This window comes from Emys orbicularis, chromosome 1, assembly GCF_028017835.1.
Source record: "Emys orbicularis isolate rEmyOrb1 chromosome 1, rEmyOrb1.hap1, whole genome shotgun sequence".
In the NCBI taxonomy this organism is placed as follows: Eukaryota; Metazoa; Chordata; order Testudines; family Emydidae; genus Emys; species Emys orbicularis.
Window position 1 is genome coordinate 204,969,352 of NC_088683.1, and position 27,104 is coordinate 204,996,455.

Genomic DNA, 27,104 nt, shown 5'->3' on the forward strand with positions numbered 1-27,104 from the left:
CCGCGTCCGGGCCCCGCTGCCGCCGCCGGTCGCTGCGCAGGTTTGGAACGCGCGCCATTTTGTGAGCGATAGAAAATCTGCCCGGCCAGGAAGCGCCGCGGATCCGCCCGCCGGGCCGGGCCCCCCCGCCCGACTCCCCGCGAGAGGGAGGCGCGCTGCGGGCTCCCGCCGGGGCCCCGCACCACACCGGGGCCCGAGGGCGGCTGGACTGCGGAGCGGAGGCGCTGCGGTGCCGGGGCCCCCGGCCGAAGCGGGAGAAGCGCTGTGCCCAGCCGCCGCCTCCCCGGAGCTCGAGAGAGGAGGCCTCTGCCGGGATCGGGCCCCCCACGGCAGCCGGGCAGGAGAGCAGTGGCCACCCCCAACTCCCACGGGTAAGTGTCCTGGCCGGGGCCTCTCGCACCAGGCCAGCTAATGCCATCCCCTCGGCGTGGGGACAGCCCCGCTGCCATCTTAGAGAGAGGGGCCCGGGGAGTCCCCGCCCCAGCCTGCCGGGCCGGGGCCCGCTGCACCCGCGAAGCCCAGGGGAAGGTGGGACCGGCCGGGCGGCCGCAACACCCTTTTCTCTCTGGCGTGAAGGTGGCGGGCCCCAGTGCTCAGGACAGGCTGCTCTTGTCGGAGGGGATCGCTCCGGTCCCGGGGCTGGGAGAGCAGGGAGATGATCCCGACTGTGCAGAGGGAAGGGGCTGGCAGGACTCTCCGGCTCTGACCTTACGATAGGTGGGAGGTGTCGGACTCTCCCGCAGCCCCCAAGGCCGGGGGAAGGAGTCAGAAGTTTAACAGAGCAGGCACCTGTTGTGGTGGTGGGTTGAGGTGCCCCGTCTGCACTCGGGTAAGTGACTTCCATGGCAGGTGTGGAAGTTGGAGGTGGGGGTGGTGGGAATACTTGTCACGTTACTGTCATTCTGGGGCACCCACAGAGTGCATATCTTCTAGTTGTTAGACAGCTAGCTGCAATCTTTTAGGGATTTTGCTCTGTGTTGGTAAAGAAACTAGAACATACATTATCCACTTCATATATTGAATGTTTTTGCTGTAAAGCAGCTTTTTCTCTAACAAACAAAGCCCCCAAACACAACTCAGGTACTGTAATTAGACATTCCAATATTGGTGTGTTTCTGACTCTTAATCAACTTTGAAGTTTCCAGTTTAGTCTTTCCAAGGACTATGTAAGGATTCTTTGATCAAGAGTCTTGAATGCTGGTGCTGCTTAGTTCTCCCATTATTCCCCAGTCAAGAGAGAAAAAAATCAAACAGATCTGTCTTTTTTTAGCTAATAAACACAGGAGATCTGTCTACAAAAAATCAACAAGCATAAAATATTTTTTTACAACAGACTTTTTTTCATCCTAGTGATAATGTGCTATTAGCTTGTGTTTCTAAACACTTGCAAGGATTACCGTCACTTTTATAAAAGCAGCAAAGAGTCCTGTGGCACTTTATAGACTAACAGACGTATAAGAGCATGAGCTTTCGTGGGTGAATACCCACTTCTTCTTGGAACACTTCTTTTATGTGGACAGTGTTCCAAGGTTCTATACAAGTAGAAGTTAGCTATTTTATCATTGTATTGATATCTCCGTGTTGTGTCATCAGTTTCTTTAATTTATTCCAAATGAAGAAGGCATAATCCTGAATTATTCTCATAAAACATTAACAGTTTTTTTGTAATAGCTGAATACTGTTGAAATAATTATACTCTTTTGGGTGTGATGTATTAGTAATTTCATTGCAGTATTTGAATGTTAGATGTTATCTGTCTATTGACTACTGTTTTTCATATATTTAGTGAACTTTGTAAATAAACTATTCTGTAGACTGTCCTTGGTGTCATCAGTTCATATGAGGTATCTACAACTAGGGTGTTCTTTGTATTTGAGCTTTAAAGTCATTAACATATATGGTGCGTTAGGTTTATGTTTTCTTTCCATTAATTTTTTTGGCATATTTAGCACAAGTATCTGAAGCTTAACATCGCTTCATGCATGTGTCTTGAAGTTAATGTGTAAAGTTAATGCATCTGATTTAGGAGTTGAATATGAGAGAGCTATTGCTTTTATAATCTTACTAAAAAGGACAGTTCCCTATTCCTAGTAACTGTGCAAGTGTTTACTAAATGAAAGTGCTTTGATATTGTTTCCAGGCTAAGGAAAAGTATGGTAGGACACAATTTGTTATGTCAGTAACAGTATTATAGTTCCTGAAATGAGATTTGTCTAGGTTTAGAACTTATCATTTTGGTTTTGTTAGGGTTGGCAACTTGAGGGAAAGAGGAGTGAATGAGGATGGTTTTAGCAAGTAGTAGTGGCGGCAAAGAGATTTCTCCGATACTTGTGCTTCAAAAAAAGTCCAGTGACTTGTAGATAGTATTCACTCTATATGGAAGGTGTAATGATGTGGTCTGTTAAGCATTTTTGAAAGTTTTGGGCTCTGTGTAGATGTTAGCACATGTTAGCTAATAGTCTAGACAAGGTGCACTAACTTGACCAGTTTAGCATGTATTAAGGCATTGTAACTTGTCTAGACTAGACTTTTAAAAAGTTAGCATGTGTTTTCTAACACATGCTAGTACCTCATCTTTAAATCTTAGTCTAGAAAAGGGCTTAGAGAGAAACTTGTAACTGAGTTAAAACCTCTAGACTGTCTTAATAGCCAAAGAGTGGTGAGGTGTCTATCATGTTAACTCAAATGAGTTAGCACAGGGGTCGGCAACCTTTGGCACACGGCTTGCCAGGGTAAGCACCCTGGCGGGCTGGGCCAGTTTGTTTACCTGCCGCGTCCGCAGGTTCGGCCGATCGCGGCTCTGACTGGCAGCGGTTTGCCGCTCCAGGCCAATGGGGGGGGCTGCGGGAAGCGGTGCGGGCCGAGGGATGTGCTGGCTGCAGCTTCCCGCCTCCCCCATTGTCCTGGAGTGGCGAACCCCGGCCAGTAGGAGCCGCGATCGGCCGAACCTGCGGACGCGGCAGGTAAACAAACTGGCCCGGCCCGCCAGAGTGCTTACCCTGGCAAGCTATGTGCCAAAGGTTGCTGACCCCTGAGTTAGAGTAACAAGATTGAAAAGCTCTCCTTATACTCTTTAAGATGCAGGCTAACACATTTGAAACTGCTAACTGGTTCTGTTGTAGCATTCTACCTAAACAGCTTCATGTTCAGTGTGGCTTTTCAATCATGTTTAGCTAACTTAACTGGAAAACATACTTTTTATCTGTTAAGACAGGGCTTTATAGCTACATTTCTCTTAATAGAAGAACCTGGGTAGTGAGCTAAAACACAAATGCTTCTCTATTAAATGGTGCTATAGCGTGACTGAATTTTCCTTTTAAAAGCTCTTATTTTGAGGTGTTCATAACTGTTATGGTCTGTCTTTACCTGAAAGTAGGCACATAAAGGCTCAAACTTGAAAGCAACTATTGAAAATTGGATTTACAAACAATTTAACATATTAGTGCAGTTTCAGTGGGTTTTTAGCCTTTGTATAACTTAAATGACACAGATTTTTAAAAGATGACCATTTGGAAAATTATTTCTCCATAATGAAACCCTAAATGCTTTTAGTATCTTTCTATTTTGTGCGAATTCTGGGAAACTTGTAACACTTCTGAGACTCTGAACTTTTTCAAATGAATACTGTTATTGTGGAATAACTTATTTTTATAGACCTATCATAATTACTTTTCTCTACACACTTGATTAAAATGGGTTGGGTTTATAAATCACTTTAAAAATGAGCAGTATTACACCTGTTTTGCTTCTTGAGTAGGAGTGTATTAGGGCAATCTTAACTTTTGACTGACTTTGGTTGTGTCATAAATTCATCTAAATAGACTTTACGTATCCAAACCTTTTGATTTTTTTTTTATATATATTGTGGTGTGTTTTGTTACAAGAATGTCCATTTTCCTATTGAAAGCTTTCCAAATTATGTGGTGTGTATTTTTGTTGTTGTAAATCTGTGCGAAAATAAGGAAACAGGTAATTCTGTTAAGAGGAATATATTCTTTTTTCATTTGTTATTGGAATGAGAGAGGAATTCTCTCTAGTATATATTGTACTGGCCATTTAAAAAAATTACATGGAACAATTTGCAACATGATCTGGACACTCTTTAGAAACAACTAACTATACCGTTCAGTGAGAATATAAGTGCAATCTAAAAATACATTAACGCTTTTTCCCAAGGTGGTGAGGGAGACAGGTCATCCCCATAAAAGCTTGAATGGCTTTATTATCAACTGTACAACATGCTCTCATGTAACAGTTCGCTAGTGGTCTCCAAATATAACCTATTTGGATCATCTTTTCTCTTTTAGGGATGAAAGATTTAATTCCATTTTCTTTATGATCCTCCATCTCTCCCGAGCCCAGCTTACAAAATTTACCAGCTTATAACTTCTTTTCCTATTACAGGCATATTTCAATACTTTCAGTAAGTCTTCACTGCAGAGTTCACTTGTGTTTTAACCCAACCTCCCATCTACATACCGTTGCTTGGAGGAGGTTTAAGCTTAGGCTCTGCTTTAGCTTAGGCTGGAACCTGTCCACTTTGCAGTGAGGATGGAGGCTAAATTGCGCAAGTGCTGATAGGCTTCCCATAATTCCCCATGAAGGCCAAACAAGTTCTCCCACAATTGACTGTGAAAGAATCATCGTTAATCTTAGCCCAAAGAGAACATAAGAACAGCCGTACTGGGTTAGACCAAAGGTCCATTTATCGCAGTACCCTGTCTTCCGACAGTGGCCAATGCCAGGTGCCTCAGAGGGAATGAACAGAAGAGGTAATCATCAAGTGATCCATCCACTGTTGCTCATTCTCAGTTTCTGGCAAACAGAGGCTAGGGACACCATCCCTGCCCATCCTGGCTAATAGCCATTGATGGATCTATCCTCCATGAACTTATCTAGTTCTTTTTTAAACTATATTATAGTCTTGCCCTTCACAACATCCTCTGGCAAGGAGTTCCACAGATTAACTGTGCGTCATGTGAAAAAATACTTCCTTTTGTTTGTTTTAAACCTGCTGCCTATTACTTTTGTTAGTGACCCCTAGCTTGTGTGTTATGAGAAGGAGTAAATAAGACTTCCTTCTTTACTTTCTCCACACCAGTCATGATTTTATAGACTTCTATCATATCCCCCCTTAGTCGTCTCTTTTTCAAGCTGAAAAGTCCCAGTCTTATTAATCTCTCCTCATACGGAAGCCGTTCCATACCCCTAATAATTTTTGTTGCTGTTTTCTGTACCTTTTCCAATTCCAAAATATTTCTTTTTCAGATGGGTTGATCACATCTGCACGCAGCATTCAAGATGTGGGCCTACCTTGGATTTATACAGAGGCAATATTATATTTTTTGGCTTATTATCTATCCTTTTCTTAATGATTTCCAACATTGTTTGCTTTTTTGACTGCTGCTGCACATTGAGTGGATGTTTTCAGAGAACTATCCACAATGACTCCAAGATCTCTTTCTTGAGTGGTAACAGCTAATTTAGACGCCATCATTTTATATGTATAGTTGGGATTATGTTTTCCAATGTGCATTACTTTGCATTTATCAACATTGAATTTCATCTGCCATTTCGTTGCCCAGTCACCCAGTTTTGTGAGATCCTTTTGTAGATCTTCACAGTCTGCTTGGGACTTAACTATCTTGAGTAGTTTTGTATCATCTGCAAATTTTGTCACCTCACTGTTTATCCCTTTTCCCAGATCATTTATGAATATGTTGAATAGGACCGGTCCCAGTACAGACCCCTGGGGGACAGCACTATTTTCCTCTCTCCATTCTGAAAACTGACCCTTTATTCCTACCCTCTGTTTCCTATATTTTAACCAGTTACCAATCCACGAGAGGACCTTCCTTCTTAATCCATGATAGCTTACTTTGCTTAAAAGCCTTTGGGCTGGTCTACACTGGGGGGGGGGGGGGGATCAATCCAAGATACGCAACTTCAGCTACGCGAATAGCGTAGCTGAAGTCGAAGTATCTTGGATCGAATTACCTGGGGTCCACACGGCGCGGGATCGACGGCCGCGGCTCCCCCGTCGACTGCGCTACCGCCGCTCACTCTGGTGGAGTTCTGGAGTTGATGGTGAGCACGTTTGGGGATTGATGTATCGCGTCTTAACGAGACGCGATATATTGATCCCGGATAAATCGATTGCTACCCGCCGATACAGCGGGTAGTGAAGACGTACCCTTTGGTGAGGGCCCTTGTTAAAGGCTTTCTGAAAATCTAAGTACATTATATCCCCTGGATCCCTCTTATCCACATGCTTGTTGACCCCCTTCAAAGAATTCTAGTAGATGGTAAGGCATGATATCCTTTTACAAAAATCATGTTGACTCATCCCCAACAAATTATGTTAATCTATGTGTCTGACAGTTCTGTTCTTTACTATAGTGTCAACCAGTTTGCTCAGTACTGAAGTCAGGCTTACCGGCCTGTAATTGCCGGGATCACCTCTGGAGCCCTTTTTAAAAATTGGCGTCACATTAGCTATCCTCCAGTCATTTTGGTACAGAAGCTGATTTAAATGATAGGTTACAAACCACAATTAGTAGTTCTGAAATTTCACATTTGAGTTCCTTCAGAACTCTTGGGTGAAATACCATCTGGTCCTGGTAACTTATTACTGTTTAGTACAGGGGTTCTCAAACTGGGGGTTGTGACCCCTCAAGGGTTGCAAGTTTATTACACGGGGGGGTTGCGAGCGGTCAGCCTCCACCCCCAAACTCTGCTTTGCCTCCAGCATTTATAATAGCGTTAAATATAAAAAAAGTGTTTTTAATTTGTAAGGGGAGGTCGCAATCATAGGTTTGAGGTGTGAAAGGGGTCACCAATACAAAAAATTGGGAACCCCGGATTTAGTTTATCAATTTGTTCCAAAACCTCCTCTGACACTTCGATCTGGGACAGTTCTTCAGATTTGTCACCTAAAAAGAATGTCTCAGGTTTGGGAATCTCCCTCACATCTTCAGCCATGAAGACAGATACAAAGATTTCATTTTGTTTCTCCGCAGTGGGCTTATCCTTGAGTGCTCCTTTAGCATCTTGATCGTCCAGTGGCCCCGCTGGTTGTTTAGCAGGCTTCCTGCTTCTGATGTACTTACAATTTTTTTTGCTATTACTTTTTGAGTCTTTGGCTAGCTGTTCTTCAAATTCTTGTTTGGGCTTCCTAATTATATTTTTATACTTCATTTGCCAGAGTTTATGCTTCTGTCTATTTTCCTCACTAGGATTTAACTTCCACTTTTGAAAAGATGCCTTTTTTGCCTCTCACTGCATCTTTTACTTTGTTGTTTAGCCACTGTGGCACTTCTTTGATTCTCTTAACAATGTTTTTAAATTTGGGGTATGCGTTTAAGTTGAGCCTGTATTATGGTGTCTTTAAAAAGTTTCCATGCAGCTTGCAGAGATTTCACTTTTGGCATGCTACCTTTTAATTTCTGTTTAACTAACTTCCTCATTTTTGTGTAGTCCCCCTTTCTGAAATTAAATGCCACAATGGTGGGCTGCTGTGGTGTTTTCCCAGCCATGGGGTTGTTAAATTTAATAATATTATGGCCACTATTACAAAGCGGTCCAGCTATATTCACCTCTTGGACCAGATCCTGTGCTCCACTTGGGACTAAATCAAGAATTGCCTCTCCTCTTGTGGGTTCCAGGACTAGCTGCTCCAAGAAGCAGTCATTTAAGGTGTCAAGAAACTTTATCTCTGCATCCCGTTCTGAGATGACATGTACCCAATCAATATGGGGATAGTTGAAATCCCACCTTATTATTGAGCCTCTCTAATCTCCCTGAGCATTTCACAGTCACTATTAAGAGCCATGAGATATGTCCCCCTCCCCCTGCCACAAACACAGACGAGTGCAGAAATGGGGAGGACACAGTAAAATGGGGATGCTCACACCTGGACTAGGCTAATTAATGTACCCTTAAAGTGAAATGTTTCCCCATCCCCAAAGAAAGAATATTTAATCATCGGATTTGTTGTTACTTTGGGGCAACAGTTTGAAAAATCTACAAATTGATTCATAGATTCTAGGACTGGAAGGGACCTCGAGAGGTCATCGAGTCCAGTCCCCTGCCCGCATGGCAGGACCAAATACTGTCTAGACCATCCCTGACAGATATTTATCTAACCTACTCTTAAATATCTCCAGAGATGGAGATTCCACAACCTCCCTAGGCAATTTATTCCAGTTGCACGAGGGCATTACTTTTCTGCACATTTTAGTTGAGATGCCTAGAAATAATCTATTCAGGTGAATGATTGGATAAATTAAAATAGCAAAAACTATCAAATTTTCAACATCTTAATTTATACTAATGGTGTTAATGTTTAATTAAACACATTTTTTTATGAATTAATGCAGCCAACCCATGGTAAGCTTTACAAATTATATGAAAAAATATTTTTAAGTGACTGATTTGACTTTCCTTGAGTGTGATATCCTGAGTTCAAATGTAAGTATAGTAGAACCTCAGAGTTACAAATATCAGAGTTACGAACTGACCAGCCAACCACACACCTCATTTGGAACTGGAATTACACAATCAGGCAGCAGCAGAGACCCCCCCCCCCCCAAACCAAATGTAATAATGTGTTAAACATAAACTACTAAAAAAAGGGGGGGCAGCATTTTTCTTCGGCATAGTAAAGATTCAAAGCTGTATTGAGTCAACGTTCAGTTGTAACTTTTTGAAAGAACAACCAGAACATTTTGTTCAGAGTTATGAACAACCTCCATTCCAGAGGTGTTCATAACTCTGAGGTTCTACTGTAGTTAAAATTGATTGTTTATTATTAAACCTGTTCAGTGCATGTGTACAAGTTTCCACATGTCTTTCAGAGAGCAAAGTAAACTACAGACACCCTCTAGTTTATTCTGATAGCAGGGTCTGTTGCTGCGGAGCCAATCAGAACTGTGCACATTCATTTCCCTTGTAGAGGAAGCTGATTGGTAGCATCTGAGACCAAAGACATAGAGAACCACCGTTCAAACTGAAGTAATATGGTAAAGAGAAGAAAACTGCTGTCTGGCAGGCAAGACAAGTGTTAAGTACTTGCCCATTTTTTTCCATTGTCTTGAACACATGGAATCTTTCTCATGCAGAACCCTGTTTTGTCTGTCTGGTTATCACAACAAATTTTGTCATGACACCTAAACAAATAGTTACAATAGCATAACATAAGAATGGCCATTCTGGGTCAAATCAGTGGTCCATCTAGCCCTGTATCCTGTCTTCGGAAAGTGGCCAGTGTCAGATGCTTCAGAGGGAATGAACAGAACAGGGCAATTATTGAATAATCCATCCCTTGTTGTCCAGTCCGAGATTTTAGGGACACCCACAGCGTGGGGTGCATCCCTGACCATTTTGACTAATACCCATTGATGGACTTATCCTCCGTGAACTTTTTGAACCCAATTATATTTTTGTATAATGTATGGGTGATACTTGGCTTTTATATAAGTTGTTTTACAGGGCTGAACTACAAAATACATGTTGGATACAAATCCGATTACAGTCATTTGTGTGTTAAATGGTTTCATTTACTTTTTTTTAAATAATCCAGTGATGATGGTAGAAATTCATTGGCTGTTTTGTTGATTATGGTTTCTTTATTATTGGAAATTCTGATTAGCAACTAAAACACATTTGATGGTATACTGACAAACAGGAAAACTTACCCTGGACATCTGAAATATGCTGATAACTTTGATAATGTTATGGGAGGTGATAATCAGATGTAACATTTGAGAATTCACTTATCCATATGTGTAATTCTTCACATCAGTTTCTGGAATAATAAAACATAATATACAATTTTTTCTAGAACCGCAGATGCATAGGTATAGCATCTTGTACTTTTTTCTTTCTTATATATACTAACTTCTTTGTAATAAAGGTTCAATATAATTTTACAAGTTTAAACTTTTTATATAAGCACTCTCTTTTTATGGTATGCATTTTAAGAAGTTAGGGCCTGATACTGCAGATATTTACATACATGCAAGTGGTCACATTTAAAAGCAGTGGGACTGGTTGCTGTATGTTAGTGTTTGCAAGATAGAGCCCTGAATCTGCAATGGGGTATTACACTTTTTTTTTAGCTAGTATCACAAACTTTTTCAGGTGCAATATAGCAGGGAGTCAGTTGACTACAAAGTTAATATAATTTCATTGTTGGATGGCCTATATATGTCAGCAGACTTTCACTGTTACTCTGTATACTTAATATGCAATATGTTTTATAAGTTTGGTTTATTGTATGTATTCATGAAAGTCATTTATATGACAAACAGTGTCTGGGATACATGGTATTACAAATGCTACGTGTGTGTACAAGGTTGAAGGTAAAATGTATAATATTGTATTGTTTGAGACATAATGACTATATATGAAAACTCTATCATAACTACTTCCCTGTGTATGCATTAATGTTGTTTTATTTTGTCTTACTATAGTGCTTAGAAACTTCAGTCAGGATCTGGCTCCCATCATATTGGGTGGTGCATAAATGCAATCCATGTCCCAAAGAGTTTACAGTCAGAATTTCCTGACTTGACTGCTTTTTCATTCAGCCGTATCATTCTCCTAATGTACGGGTTTTTTTTTTTTTTTTTTTTTTTTGCGGGGAATTAATACATATTTTAAAAAAACCACTCAAATAAAACAAAAAAGACTGCATGCTAGTGTATTTGAAGGTCTGCTGATTTGCCGAACTTTGGCAATAGCACGTCTAAATTTCATTACCTGCAAGTGTGGCTAGAAACCACTGATAATGTCTTAGGGTGGTGCTTTGGAGAGAGCTTCTGTCCTGTCCACATAGGATCTGTAGAGCAGCATTCCAACCTGTGTGTTTTGCACAGTATCCCTTTGCACCTCAGTGTCCGCATGAATCCTCTTTCGTTCTCTTTTCCCCTTCCTTAGCCTACAAACCTTCAATACCCTGTGAAGCTAAAGTAGCCACACTCATGTTCATAGCATGGCCTTTCTTACACTTGGAGCTTAGTGAAAGTCCTTGTGTGGAATGTATTGTACATATAAAAACAGACTGTTGGAATAGAAATGATCAGCCACCTTAACTCTAGTGGCTGGTGCCATTACCAATATAATTTTTTTTTAATTGCTCTTCCCTATGGGGACACAGGGTATAAGCATTTCTTGTGCAAGGGGCTACTTTGTATTTAACAGCAGATACAAGGAAATATTTATGATTGTAGATTGCTTCACCATAGAAGTCTGAGTATAATACACCTAAAATAACATCTACTGTCCTGTCACTTAATTTGCATTGTGCCCAGTTGTTCTCATTTACAGCAAGCTAAACATGTTTTAAAAAATATTTCCTTAATGGTAAAGATAAAAAGTTACTAAAATGAGGAAAGCTTGTTTGCATTTGAAGGGGAAATGTTATATTTTATCACCAGCCCCTTATGGCTTATACCATAACTGAACAGTTAGGTTCAGTTAAAAGAACAATACCTGTTTCCCAATTCAGGTAAATATTACCACAGAGTTAAACAGAGCATCTATACATCTAAGAACATTCTGGTTTTCTACTATTCACCATCCATTTATTCCAAGACACTGGTACATGAAGTAACAAGTTTAATCTTTAGTTCACAAGATTGAAGTACTATATTTTGAAATTATTCTCTCTTCTACATAACTTAGAGATAAATGCTACTTCTAAGTGACTTTATATTTTTAAAACACTTTTTATTATCAGTTTAACTACTGCTTTTGTAATGAAAGTAGAAAGTAAAAATATAAGATAATGTCATGTTTAGCCAAAGAACCCATTTTTTCGTTGGTGTAGGGAGAAAAAGATGTATGTATATGGCAAACTTTTGATTTTTTTTTTAAAATGTTTACTTAACTGTTGCAGCCCAATGATTGTATTAATGTAGCTTTGTGCATTTAGGAACATAAATTGCCATGTTAGATCAGACCACTGATCAATCTATCTCAGTATCCTGTTTGAGGGGCCAGTTCTGGATGCTTCTGGGAAGGTGCAAGAAACCCCATATTGGAATAACCTGCCTATGATAGAAGTTTCTTTCTAACTGCCTGGGGTTAGCAGTTGGACTATGTCCTGAAGCATAAGGGTTTGTAATTATAGATAGTTTTGTCCTGTCTAATGTAATTTAAGATGCTACACCTCTACCCCGATATAACGCGACCCGATATAACATGAATTCGGATATAATGCGGTAAAGCAGTGCTCCAGGTGGGCGGGGCTGCGCACTCCAGCGGATCAACGCAAGTTTGATATAACGTGGTTTCATCTATAACGCGGTAAGATTTTTTTTGGCTCCCGAGGACAGTGTTATATCGGGGTAGAGGTGTATTTGTTAATTTCTGATCCTTTTTAAAGGATTATAACTTTTTAAGTTTTTGGCCTCAATAACATCTTGTGATAGAGTTCCAAAAACTAATTGTGTTGTGTGAAAAATATTTCCTTGTATCTGTTTTACATTGTTGCTCTTCAATTTTATTTGTCTCTTATTCTATTATTATGAAAAAGGGTGTATGGAAGTTTTTGACCTACCTCCTCTGCATTATTCCTTTTATACACCTTTATAATCTCAACTCATATTTGTCTGATTTCTAAAGTGTTATATAGGTTTAGGCCAACATTTTCAGTCCTCCATGCCTAAATGTTAGGCTCCAAAATCCTTGTTTAGGCATATAAGTAAATCCTGCCTTGAGTCTCCTCCTCCATCCCCCCTTCCCCAAAGTCACTGAGACTTCTAGTTTCTGTTGACTTGCTTGAGCTCTGACTGTTTAGCAACTCTAAAAATGAGGCCACTTTTATTTTGGTGCCTGAATATAGGATTGGGAGCCTAATTTTTGGACACTCAGATTTTACCCTTAATCTTAATCTGATGTGGAGTTATTTTCATGTATTCATTGCCTTTCTCTGGACTGCTGTTATTTCTGTTATAGATAACTTAATTAAATTGCACACATGTTAATGCAATGTTAAGGTTGTATAGTTACACCTGGGACCTGTTGCTTAGGGAGATCACAGCGGAAAGCTCAATGATAGTTGTTTAGGAAGTATACAGTGGGACAGTGTACAATTCCCAAGTTACATGTCGGTGTTTAAAGGTGCTCCTAATGGAAAATGATGAAAAATAATCAGTGTTGTGACTAGGGGAAAGATGTGATTTGGGATCAGTGTGTCTTAAAGACAGCCTTTCCCCTTACATTCTATCCTAAGATGTTGATAATGAAATTACATGATCACATGGTATTTTTTCCACAGGATGTATGCCTCATTCAGAGGAGGTGATTTGGGAATGATGCAGCAGTTCAAAATTTGTTCGTATTCTTTTCAGTGTGCGGCCACACAGGTTACTTTGCATGGCGCTGCACACCATCCAAACCTTGCACTAAATAGGGAGTTAATAATAGGGAGTTGTTGTATCTGAGCCTAACAAACAGTGAAGTTATTCTCCTAGCACCCAGAGATCTGAAACTTTTTCACAGATTGGAAATTGATGCACAGAAAGATTAAGGCCAAAATTTGCAAAATTCTCCATTAATCTTGGGTATCTCAATGATTGAGCACACAGCTTGAGAGACGGCCTGATTTTTCAGAGTACAGTACATGGCATTTTTTTTATTGTACTTCAATGTCTACACCAGGGGTCGGCAACCTTTCAGAAGTGGTGTGCCGAGTCTTCATTTATTCACTCTAATTTAAGGTTTCGCGTGCCAGTAATACATTTTAACGTTTTTAGAAGGTCTCTTTGTACAAGTCTTTAATATATAACTAAACTATTGTTGTATGTAAAGTAAATAAGGTTTTTAAAATGTTTAAGAAGCTTCATTTAAAATTAAATTAAGATGCAGAGCCCCCTGGACCGGTGGTCAGGACCCGGGCAGTATGAGTGCCACTGAAAATCAGCTCGCGTGCCGCCTTCGGCACCCGTGCCATAGGTTGCCTATCCCTGGTCTACACAGTACTCTGAACATAAAGTTAGTTCTTGCAAGTAGCTGTAGGAGGTAGGGAAATATGTATTAACTTGTTTTACATACGGGGAAAACTGAAACAGAAAGGCAAAGTGACTTGCCCAAAGTTACACGATGAGTCAATGGAAGAGTCCAGTTTAGAACACTAGGCCTTCTGGCTCCCAACCCTGTGCTTATTTCCTCCAGACCTTATTGCCTGAGATGGACATCTACATTTGCTATTGATTTTAGTTGAAATTATGAGGTTTCGGTACTTCAGAAAATCAGGCCTTTATGTGTCTTAAGTTGGGGACCCAAAAAATGAGAATAAAATTAGTGGCCACATCACAAAATTTTGGTATCAGTGACTTGCCAGCTTCACATAGCAAGCCTGTGGTGGGGTCAGGAATAGAAACCAGTTCTTCTGTATGGCATTCATCTGCCTTAACCATATTTCCACCTCTCCTCTTCCCAAAGTCTCCTGCCTCATTCAAGACATATCTTCCAACTTTGCAACAAATGATGCTGAGTTCCTACAGTCAACCCTGTTCACTACACAGCCCTGATTCAGTCTCTGTGTGCTCAGAGAGGCAGGTGTAAGTTTATAGATACTTTTTTCTGGCTTTTCTTTTTAAAAAAAAGAAAAGAAAAGAAAAAAAAAGGTGCAGCTCTAATGCCACCTGATATCAGCACTGCAGCACACACCTCTAAAATTGATCTAAAGGATTAGCTACAGTAGCTTACAGAAGGAGTGTTGTGTTATCTTTCGTGGATTGGCCACCAAAGGATCCATAGTATGGTGAAACAGTGGGTTCTATATACATAGCCCCATTTTACAGACAGCTTTTTTGTGTACTTAGGTTTGGCAGATTCTTTCTTGACAGTGTGGATAAGTGGTTTAGATGTGACAGTGATATTGGAAATCTAGGTTTTGTTCCCAACTTGTATAACCTCTTATTGGGGTATGAGACCTTGCTTAATAAGTAATAAAGGTTTTGAAATGGCACAGATTTACTATCAGTTACTACTAACACTTGAACTCAAGGTCTCTTGGATTACGTCTCAAAGCCCGAGTCAACTGACTCGGGCTTGCCCTGCAAAGCTAAAAATAGCTGTGTAGGGAGTCAGGTTTGGGCTGGAGCCCGGGTTCTGAGACCCTCTCCATTGCCAGGTTTCAGAACCTGAGCTCCAGCCTGAGTCTGAACTACTACACAGCTTTTTTTAGCCCTGCAGCATGAATCCCACAAGTCCAAGTCAGTTGACCAGGGCTCTGAGAATCTCTGTTGCGAGTTGGTGGGTGGTTTTTTTTGTTTTTGTTTTTTGCTTTGGTGTGTGGCTGTGTAGATGGACCCTTGGTTCCCAGCCCTTCCTGTGGGCCACAGGGAGATGGGAGAAGTGCAGAGGATTCCAATTTTTTCTCTTACATCCAGAGTGGATTTGATTTAAATCATGATTTAAATCACTAGTCAGGAAGACTCGATTTAATCATGGTTTTTTACATAAAAGTGCTTTCTTGTTGGTTTTTATAGCCTTAATACGTATTCTTCACAACTCAGAGATAGATGTAGGTTTCATTTTTAGAAAGTACACACCATACATTTTTAAAGCAAACAGTGACTTATTTTGAAAACTTTTCAGATTAGTTTTACAGCTATTTAAGAAAATAAATGATTGTTTGGTTTTTTCATTTACCAATGGTAATTGAAGCAGATATTTATGAAGTCATTGGGAGGTGAACTGTCTGCAATTCAACAGGTTAATCATTAATATTTGGAGGATTTTTTTGCTGTGCTGTATTAGGAGAACATCACCAGACAGACATTTAAATTGTTTTATTTAACTAAAACAACAACATTAAGTATTCTGGATTTTTTTCTTCAGCAGCAAACATATGCTTGTTTTGTTAAAATATTATATGTCCCTCGCTTCTCACATTTATCTCCAGACTTCTTCTCCTTGTACAGATCTATTCCACCCCTAACAATCTTCTATTCATTGAACTTTTTGAAACACAAATTTGCAGAGGGACAATAGAGTTGAGGTCTGTTATTTCTCACCTCTATATATTATTTATTTTATTTAAAAACATTTTTGCTGTTAACAAGCGTGTTATCTCTGGAGACACAAATCCACAGTTTGAGAACTGCACAACTAAGCATCTCTGATGGTATCTTCTAGACTGAGTACTGAGTCCCATTGGATAGATAGAAAGATTAACCTAAATAATCTATACAGAAGCCTGTGGAACCCCATAAGATTGGGTCCCTAATCCATGAACTATTGGAACTCATTGACAAAACTTTTCTTAAACATGAATATATTGTCTCAGACTATAGAATTAGAATTTATAATCCCTATTCCATGATGAGATATCTTTGAGCTATAAGGTTGAATTAAGATACATATCTTTAGATAGGTTTTTTCCTCAGAAAGCATTTTATTAAAAAAACAAACAAAAAACACTTTGATTTTTGTCCACCCATCTAGAGCAGTTCTGTGTGGCATGCTGAAGTGAGACACCAGGGTGATGCATGTGCCCTGCTAACAGAATGTTTAGGGTTTTTGGCAACAAGCCAGGAACAAGATGCAGAGGAAAAGAGAGACAGCAAATGCTGATTTTCAGCACTGGTGTCTTGCTCAAATCTGAATGGACTCTTGTGGGGCCAGCAAAAAAAGGCACTTGGTTGTTGTCCCCAGAACTAGTCTTCTGTCAGACTTTAACCTCCTGCAGCAAACCATGGAGGTGCTAGAGCTCTTTGATGAAAACCACTGGAAGGATAGGTATAATGGAAAGTGTTAGACACTCTAAGTTTAGGTACACCTCTACCCCGATATAATGCGACCCGATATAACACAAATTCTGATATAACACGTTAAAGCAGTGCTCCGGGGGGCGGAGCTGCGCACTCCGGCAGATCAAAGCGAGTTCGATATGCGGTTTCACCTATAATGCGGTAAGATTTTTTGGCTTCCGAGGACAGCGTTATGTTGAGGTAGAGGTATATTGCTGCTGCTGCCGCTTCTGTAACAAACTGCACAAGGTGGGGAGGAAATCTACTCAAGATCACCAGTCCTTATCAGGGACATCAACTTAAAGCACATTTGAAATTTCTAGACCAAATCTAAAAACTTAAAATCTGAATTATGCTTAGTCACAAAAGTGTTAGAAATAAATAAAGAACTGAATATACAATTTCTGGACCCTCACATCTTCCAGACTCATCTGATGTACCTCTAACATTTCCAGTTAAATTATACCCTTGACATAATATGCATACAAAATCTTTTATGGATTGGTTTTTTGCTTGGCAAAATTGAAGGTTTATACAAGGTTTTCAAAATTGAGGTTATAATGAAAGGCGTTTCAACCTTACTTGTCTTGTAGGAGACGAGCATATCTCCCTAATTTGCAAAAATTAAATTGCAAAATTAAAAAAAAAAAAAGGCTTGTGGCCTTTTCTTTATAGTATAGAACAGAGGTTTTTGACCTGTGATCTGTGGACCTCTGGGGGTCAGCAGACTATGCCTAAGATTTCCAAAGGGGTCCGGACCTCCATTTGAATTTTTTTAGGGTTCTGCAGATGAAAAAAGGTTGAAAACTACTGATGTAGAAAGAAGGCCCGGAATGGTATTCTTTCTCCAACCTGCCACCTCTTTTTTTAATTTATATAATAGAAATTTCCATCTTGTCTGTCATGGATGACAGGATCAGTGGGATTATATCAAATACAGAGAAGTAAAAACTGATAGGAGAAATAATTTTCATTCATACTGTTTTATTTTTAATGTCTATTTAACACTCACTTGAGAGAGTAACTTTTTAATTGAGAAGACAGGTGTGGTGAAGCCTTAATGTTTGAGACACATTTGAACTATCTAAGGAGTTCTCTAATAAAAACTGGAAATAGCAGTCTTAATATCCTGAAATTTTAAGGTGGAAAAACAAGCAAAATCTTCCTTCTCTCACCCTTCAACCCTTTTGCGGGAAACGTCTACTCTACATTACAAAGAAGCCAAAGGAAGGGGGGAGCACAACCCCTTTTCTTTTATTTTGCAAATTGCCTTTACAGATCCAGCATAAACATTAACTTGGCTGGACTGCACATCCTCTGTGTGTGTGTGTGTGTGGGGGGGGGGGGGGGGTATACATTTTACAGTAGAAATAGTAATATATTAAGCTTCACATTTAACCAGTAAAACAGGAATAGAAAATACCACTTACACGGAGACCACAGTTTTACTGTAATCTTGTCGGACATTCAAACACTTGTAAAATCAGCTTTTCTGACAACAATTTCTGTAAAGATATATTATCAGCACAGGCTCTTCACTCCTGCCTTTCTCATGGTAGGAAGCACAAGACCCATGACTCTCCAAGATTTAAGGCTTTTGTTTCCTAAAGGCAGCAATAGTGTATTGGGACATGAACCATGCCCCTACTAGTGGGCACACGCTACAATGAATTCTAATTGGTGGCCTTGGAATCTTCTAATCAATAAAGAGTTTCTTGCAGATGCTGCATCTATTCAACTGCTGCTCTGGTTCTTTATGCTATCTAGCTTCCACTTTCTTTTGGGTATCCTGTTTGTATGCTTTCCTACCTTCCAGTGAGGTCCATTCATTATACTTTTAAAATTGTATCTTTCAGGGTTCTGTAGCGTTTTGACTTCTACTAACCAAGAAGCTCTGCTCAGTCTTTGGAAGCACTTAGTCAAGGTTTACGTGCTTTGATGTTTTGCTTTGTTGCCTATGTCTCAGGACTGCATTTTTTTCACTAAGCCTTGGTGGTTGTTTTTCCCCCTGCATGTTCAAAGTTCTCAGTTTCAAAGCTTCCTCCTTTGAGTGTCTTTATTTGCCCTTCAGGATATCATCCATTTCCTCAAGCCTTTGGGAGGAAGGAAAACTGTTCAGTCACTTCAAGCAATGTCTGCATGACAGAAAAATCTCTCATATATTAGCATGTTCATCAGCATCCTCTTGAGCACACAAGCATCATGGGTAATGCTTCCAAGCCTACCTCAAGAAACCCCCTAGCAATTCCTGTAAGTCCAGCCTGAAGCCAACCTGGAGTGCTCCAAATGAAAAAATCTCTAAGCAAAAACATAAGTGGGCCTTCACTGCTAAATGCTGGAACTGCAGTGGCACAGACCCAGCTTCCTCTCCAGGTTGGCCTAATGGGACATCTTCAATTCTCCACCATAGTGTCTTTCAACATCCCCTCTGCAGTTGGGGACTCTGCCATGTGTTGAGACCTAGCCAATAATTTATCTTTCGGATCAGTGGTTCTGAGTTCTGGCTCATTGAATGAGATCTCATTTCTTCATAAGAAGTGCTGTTGTGAGGAGGAGCTGAAAGAACCAGCAGCCCTCCAGCTCTGAAGGCCGCAGCTGCATGCAGCTTTTTGTTAAGGCACCTGAACCCATCCTTCCGGTAGGGTTCAGGATAAGGAGACGAGTCAGGAATCCTGATTACTTCTGTATATTTGGGAACCTAGACAAATCACTCCTTATTTCTGTGACTATCTTCAAGATTTCGTTATTTCCTTCTTGTCCTATGTTGGGAATTGGCTGAGCTTGATGGGCAATGGGAGTGATTTTTGTACAGAGATCAGCCCTCTACACTGGGAGTTGGATCATTTGCTGGGCAGAGTATTGGCCCTGACTCCTCCTGAGACACTGTTGATGACCCATGCCCCTAATTTGCATCTACTTGTGTGAGGGCAAGATCTTGATTCTACTGAGATTCAGAAATTGGACTCTTCTAATGCCAAATACTAGGACTTAGAAGCTGAGGCACTCTTCAATGCCAAATACATCTCCATGGTAGGATATAGTGATTCTACATGTGAGGATCCAGCTTCCCATCAGCTTCTTAAAAACTTGCCACGTCAATTGGCCTTGAGTTAGGGTTGATACAGATATCTGTCAAGGCCTCAGTCAGGAGGTACCTGAGCCAATAACTCCTGTCCAACACCTCTGTGGCCTTGCACCTCTATTTTGGAATAGCTGATGGTATGGCAGGTACGTCACGCTGCTTCTGCTTTCTCAGAGGTGGTTAGGGGGGGAAAATTCACCCCCAAGGACACCTCTGGCCACATCTTCCATTCAGCACATTGAAGGTTCATCTTATATTCTCTTATGGCCATAACCTTTCTCTTGGGCCCTTTTGTGAAACAGAAAAAAGAGGGCCTGTTTCAAAAGTTATCTTTTGCAATCACCCTAATTTTTAAGGCAGCAGTATATATTTACATGAGATACTCTGCCTCTGTAGCATTAGCATTCACCAAAGGATACTGAGCCCCCTTTCAATAAGCACATAAAAGAAGTTATGAGGGACTGTAGAGCATCTAGTTGATCTATCCACATTTAGTATCTGCTGGCACTTCAGGGGAGACAAGGGGTGTTCTAACTCCTATGGCCCTGGTCATCTAAGACACATGGTTTTGAGCCCTGTTTGGTAGGGCTATACAATCAGGTTTTTACAAAGCACTTCAGATTTCTCTCTCTATTATGCCGTCTCCTACTCCCAGTCACATTCTGTTAAAACTCTTGAGAATCTTATTGGGACGAGATGGTTTCAAGAAATCCACTCCCTCCTGGTAGAGACTTACCAACTTCTAGTGTTATTCCTGGTACTCTTTGGTAATCAAAAAGACAGGAGGGCTCCCACTAATTCTGTATTTCAGGGTCCTAATTCAGTGTTTTGTCAGAGAGATTCAAGTTGGTCATCCTGAAAGAAGATACCCTGTTGTAGAGCAAAATGATTCGGTATGCGCTCTAGACTTTGGACATTTTATATGCACTTGGAAAATATCTTATACTTACAATATGGCAGTTGCACTATCAATTTTGTATTTTGCCTTTTGATTTGGCATTAGCATTGTGTGTTTGTATGAAGTGTTTGGTGGTAGTTGTGTCCTGCTTATACAGAATAACAATTCTAATCCCCCTACTTGAAAATTGGGTAATCAAAGACACTTATCTGGAGGCTGTCAAAAGATTGGTTTGTTACCATTAGGGCATTGGAGGTGCTAGGGTTCAAGTTCAACTACCCAAAGTTTGTTAGTTTCCAGCTGGCAATTGGATTACATAAAAGCCTTGCTAAACACAACTCATCTGAATGCTCTCATGTGAGAGAACCTCCGTGGGCCTTGAGATCCTACAGGAAACAATGATCACATCCGGGCAACAGGTGTCTTCTGGACTTCCCTGTTCTAATAGCAGTCTAAGGACAATATTCATTTAGGATTTGAGTTCCAAATACCTCCCATCCAAATTGTGGTGAGCATGGCTGTATCTAGCTCCTCACCATAGTTATGGAAAGGAGCACAGTCCCAAATTCACAAAGTATGTTAAGAGAGCTGGCATACCAAAAAGTAGCCCCAATTTCAAATGTACAGTCTGACCACAATATTATACATAAACAAATTTGGTGGTACCAGTTGTGTCTCCAGTGCCAGAAAGCCCTGCAGAAGTGGCAATGGTCTCTGACCTCAAGTATATTTCTGGTTGCCTTGTAGCTAACATGTAGATAGATGGAGTCAATCCACAATAGATCTGCAGGAATGGTCTCAGGATTCAAGAGTTATAGTAAATAGTTATCTACTGATGGGGGACGTAAGAGGTGGTGCTTTTTGCCATCTGTTTGAACAAGTTATCATGGCACCAAGAAAAGAGTTTGCTGCCCAGAAACATTTTTTTTCCCATCTGTTGGGGTAGAAGGCTTCTGTATGACTTCTCCATCAATACCTCTTATAATGTGCGTTTTGGCAAAGCCCAGGAGAAACCAAATGCTCAATGATCTTCTTAAGACAAGTTTGGTTCTCAGCTCTTTTGCATCAGAGGGCACTACAATTCATCCAGCCCAGGAGCCTTTTTCCTGGCAGCTTGGCTCATGACATGGTCCAATTCCATAGGTACCAGAAGGACTTAGAGTGATAAGTAGAATAGGTTTGAAGAGTGGTACAAACCAGATTTGACCCCTTGACTAATACTGCTCAAACTACATGACAATTTTACCTCTCAGTCTGATTTAGCTGCCAAATAAGCTGGATTGAATTAGTCTAATTCAATTCATGACATAGTCTAAGATAGCCCAGTGTCTCTGCAGCCTTTGTGTTAGGTTCATGAAGGGCTTAACACTATTAACCTCTATTTAAGAAAATGCTATTAACTTTTCTTTAAGAAAAAGCCCTTTGTGTGATGGGATATTGGCAAAACTTTTTTGAACTGCTAGTTTAAGTTTAAGATAGACAAGTCAGACAGGAAATAATGCACAAATATTTTACCCAGTTAAGAGATGTGATGGATTCTTTATTACTTGATACCTTTAAATTGATTTGATGTATTTCGAAGAATGATGCTGTAGCTCATCCAGAAGACATGGGCTTGAAGCAGGAACTACTAGGTGAAACTGTATGGTCTGTGTTGTTTAGAAGGTCAGACTAGATAATCAAATGGTACCCTCTGGGCGTAGTTTTTTCGATAGAATGTAATTTTCCTGTTGGCAGTGACTTGAGGTTGCAAAGTGAGAAAGATTCAGTCTCTAGTGACTGATCCACCTTTTATACCATATTTTACAAGAATAAGATGGTATCATGAACTCCATCTGAGATTCCTATCCAAAATGATAACAGATTTCACCTTAAGGAACTTATCCTGTTAATATGCTTACCATGCCCTTATGGTCATCCCAGTGAGGCTCTTTCCCACATATTCAACCTTTAAAGGTCCTTGGAGTTCTGTTTAATGGGCTAATGCTCTTTTATTTCCTCTGAAACGTTTATTTCCTATTCTGTAGGCAGTGAAGTAAGTCTTTGTGTGTGTGTACTGTGAGCTCATGCCTTAATTGAAGGGTATGGTTGTTTTAATTTTTTACAGGAAGATATTTTAAATCTATAATTAGTCATTGAAGTCCAATGAATGCTTACAAATTAATAGCAAACACAAAATCCCCACATTTTAAATCTGACTAAAAATTCATTCTCCTTTTGAATTGCTCAGCTTTTACTTCCTTGGTCTTTTGATGAAGTTGCTTTGCCTAGTTCTCCAGTCTGAAATTTTTTTTTTATGGGAGATATGGGAGGTGGAATAGAAGGACCTTTCAGGCTTTCTTTATACACCTTCAAGAAGTTTTTTTTTTTTTTTTTTTTAAAAAGCACAAGTCAACATTTTTCCTTTTCCTCCTGCCTATCTTTGGGTTTTTATATTGCCTCAATTACCATAGCATCTAAGTACCTGTATAGTTTTTAATGTATATCTCCTCAGAACACTCCTGTGAGATGATAGTACTTCAGTATTTTACAGATGGGGGGGCTGAGACAAAGAGAAAATGAGGGGATGTCTACACCACAAGCGCTACATCAGCACAGCTGCTGCTATGCTACTGTAGTGTGGACACTTATTACAGTGACAGAACGGATTTTTCCATTGCTATAGTAAATCCACCCCCTTGTGAGGCAGTAGCTAAGTCAATTGAAGAATTATTCTGTTGACCTAGCAGTGTCTATAGTGGGAGTTAGGTCGACCGAACTAAATTGCACAGAGCATGAAATTTTTCACAGCCCTGAGTGTTGTAGCTATGTCAGCTTAAGTTTTAGGTGTAGACCAGACCAGAGTGACTTGTCCAAGGTCACACAGGAAGTCTGTGACAGTGGAGGGAATTTAATCTGGGTCTCCTGAGTCTCAGGGGTAGTTCCCTAGCCCACGGACCACACTTCTTTCTCTCTCTCTTTTTTTTAAGTCACTTTAGTAGTTATGTTCATACTTAATTTTCACATTTCCTGACTTTGGAGCATTCAATAATGAATCTGACTGTTCAGTTAACGTAGGAGCTTTGTTTTTACATTTAATTTCCTAGCTTTTAGAAAGAGCACAAACAACTTGTGCAGCTCATCTTCAGCAGAGTGTTAGGGCTCTGCTGTATTAGAGCTCCTGTCCTGGAAAGATTAGGAGATCTGGAGGCTTTGTAGAATTCTCAAAGCACCTCTACAGCATGTGGATTTGGAGCAACTTATTTTAAAGTGCTTTTGGATGACTTGAGCTACCTACAAGCAAGGAAAACTTCAGCCTTTAAAAAATTTCTCTCAAAAAGTTGTTTATGAAAACAGAGAACATGTTAAGTATTTTCCATCTTAATTGTAGTAGGTGCTGTTGATAGTTGGTACTTACTATAATAAAAGCATCAGGAATTGTAACGACTTTAAGCAAAGCCAAAACTTTTAATCTGAAATACTATAAATTTAGTTTACAAAATAGAGATTATATATTTCATCTGGCGATAATAAGAAATAAACAGAATAATTTTAGTCAGTGGACTAATAAAGAGAAATGTAAAGTATTAATTCTCTGAGAATCTTGACCTACCTATCCCATCACCTTTTCACAAATAAATAGTTACTTATTAACACAGAGGGCTTATGTGAAAACATGACTGTTTTGGAGTAGCATTTAGTTGCACATGTGGTTTTCAATTGCTCTAATTGCATAGGGAAGTTGCTTGCTCATAAGTTGTAAGTAAGGTTATCCACATTATTGAATGTTTGAGACTCCCTGACCTAGAATCTGCCAGTTGTAAAGTTCCAGAATTCTAGGTTTACATGATGAAGAAAATGCATTTGTAGTCTTTAGTGATCAGACTATTTTAAAAATGTAAACAATTTATTAAAACAATAGAGATCAAATATCCTGTTAGTCACTGAATTAAACTTTTTTAATTTGAACATTTTAATTATTTTGTAGTCCATATTCAAACTAGGAAAATCATGTTTAAAAATGCTAGCTAATGAGATAGCTGGTTGTAGTGGAGCCTAGAGTTGCCCATTACCAGTTAATATGTTTTTAAAGGTGTTAAACTCTGTCTACACCAGTGTTTTGAAAGCATGTTAGCTTTTTAACATGACCTATTTTTCTAGACTGGACATGGCTATAGGGGACCTACTAGAAGTCCCAGGATTAGTTTCTCATTTTCATCTCCCCAGGCTGACAGGATCTGTAAGTGCTATAGTGATAATATGTGTAGTCTCTGAAGGAAGGAGTTCTTCTTTGACTTTAAATAGTGATCACTCCTCCCCCCCCCCCCCAGATTAAGACCCCCATCTACGTTATAAGTAAATTTTGTTTCTGTAAGTGGATCCTGGCACTTACTTGATCTAGTTAAAATGCACAGTTGATTTGTATTCATACATAATTTTTTTTATTAGCATGCCACTTGACAACTATATTTGTGTCCCCACATCTACCACGCTGCGTTATCTTTTCTGTATGAGGGAAGCCTATCCCTTAATCCAAGAGCCCCAGGATGTTTGTGATTAAAGACTTTGGACAGTGCCTTCTCTTGAGGAAGTCAAAGTCCTGACTTTTTCCCAGGACAGCTACCTTTATCAGAAGGCCTCTAAGAAGAAACTCTTTCAGTGCTGGGGGAAAAAACCCTTTGTTGCTTCCCATTTCATAAAGATAGCATGGAGATCCATGGGAAGAAAGACAGTGTCTCCTCAGCCCTTTCCAAGGTAATGTACTGATTTTGACTCTTCAGATGCTGCTGTAAGACCTGGGAATTCCCTTTCATCAATAGATTCCCTCTCTCCTGTTGATGTATCTTGTTGCTCAAACAGTCATCTCTTGTAATAGAGGGTTGGTTGGTTCCTGTCAAACAAATGAAGAAAATCAGTGTCAAACTCCACTTCATGACATATTTTCTGTGTGATGCCTCCTTGAATGCAATCACTCTGGTGGTGGTCTTACTCATCACAGGCTTCACTGATAGAAGAGCTTTATGGCTCTAACCATGGTTGGAGGAATTTGTATGAAACTTGCTCATTACTCCATTTAAGGTCAAGAAGTTCTTTTAAAACAAAACTCCGGGAAGATCCTTTGGGTCAATGATGGAATGGGGAAAAAGTCTTACTGTTTTTTTAGACACATGATATGATGACAGCTGTGCATCTTATTACATAGGGATTTTTTTATATCAGTTTTAAATAATTTTTCATTTCTTAGTTTATAATGGTCTGTTTTTCTATATGAAATCTTCAATTCTGGAGATCAAATCTACAGCAAGAGATGGATTCTTCAGCAAATTTCACAGCACAGCTGTAGAAGCGCACAATATGTGGAGCCCTACCTAGAATGGGATGAACTGATTTACAGTATTCTCTTAAATGTTCTCTGTGGTAATGCAAGATTACTTGTGTGCTATCACACTATACATTTTAATACATGAAACACAGAAACTAAATATACTGTTAGTACAATTACACACAAACTTGTATATCAAATACCATCTTCTAAAGAAATCATGTAGGAAGTACACGTTAACCAGAAAAAGACCAATCCAGAATTGTTTTTTCAATATATAACGTAAGAATGGCCGTACTGGGTCAGACCAAAGGTCCATCCAGCCCAAGTATCCTGTCTACCGACAGTGGCCAATGCCAGGTGCCCCAGAGGGAGTGAACCTAACAGGTAATGATTGAGTGATCTCTCTCCTGCCATCTATCACCACCCTCTGACAAACAGAGGCTAGGGACACCGTTCCTTACCCATCCTGGCTAATAGCCATTTATGGACTTCACCTCCATGAATTTATCCAGTTCTCTTTTAAACCCTGTTATAGTCCTAGCCTTCACAACCTCCTCAAGCAAGGACTTCCACAAGTTGACTGTGCGCTGTGTGAAGAAGAACTTCCTTTTATTTGTTTTAAACCTGCTGCCCATTAATTTCATTTGGTGGCCCCTAGTTCTTGTATTATGGGAACAAGTAAATAACTTTTCCTTATTCACTTTCTCGATGTCACTCATGATTTTATATACCTCTGTCATATCCCCCCTTAGTCTCCTCTTTTCCAAGCTGAAAAGTCCTAGCCTCTTTAATCTCTCCTCATATGGGACCCGTTTCAAACCCCTAATCATTTTAGTTGCCCTTCTCTGAACCTTTTCTAATGCCAGTATATCTTTTTTGAGATGAGGAGACCACATCTGTACGCAGTATTCAAGATGTGGGCGTACCTTTGATTTATTTAAGGGCAATAAGATATTCTCTGTCTTACTCTCTATCCCCTTTTTAATGATTCCTAACATCCTGTTTGCTTTTTTGACTGCCGCTGCATACTGCGTAGACGTCTTCAGAAAACTATCC

At 39.9% G+C, this 27,104-nt stretch overlaps 1 protein-coding gene across 1 annotated transcript in view; it reads left to right on the forward strand.

The window, feature by feature from the left end:
* Positions 1 to 297: 297 nt before the first annotated feature.
* Positions 298 to 27,104, forward strand: part of DYRK1A (dual specificity tyrosine phosphorylation regulated kinase 1A) — a 125,461-nt gene continuing 98,654 nt past the window's right edge. The window contains exon 1 of the mRNA XM_065397497.1: positions 298 to 371. The gene's annotated coding sequence lies outside the window, so the exon portion shown is untranslated. The remainder of the gene's footprint in view (positions 372 to 27,104) is intronic.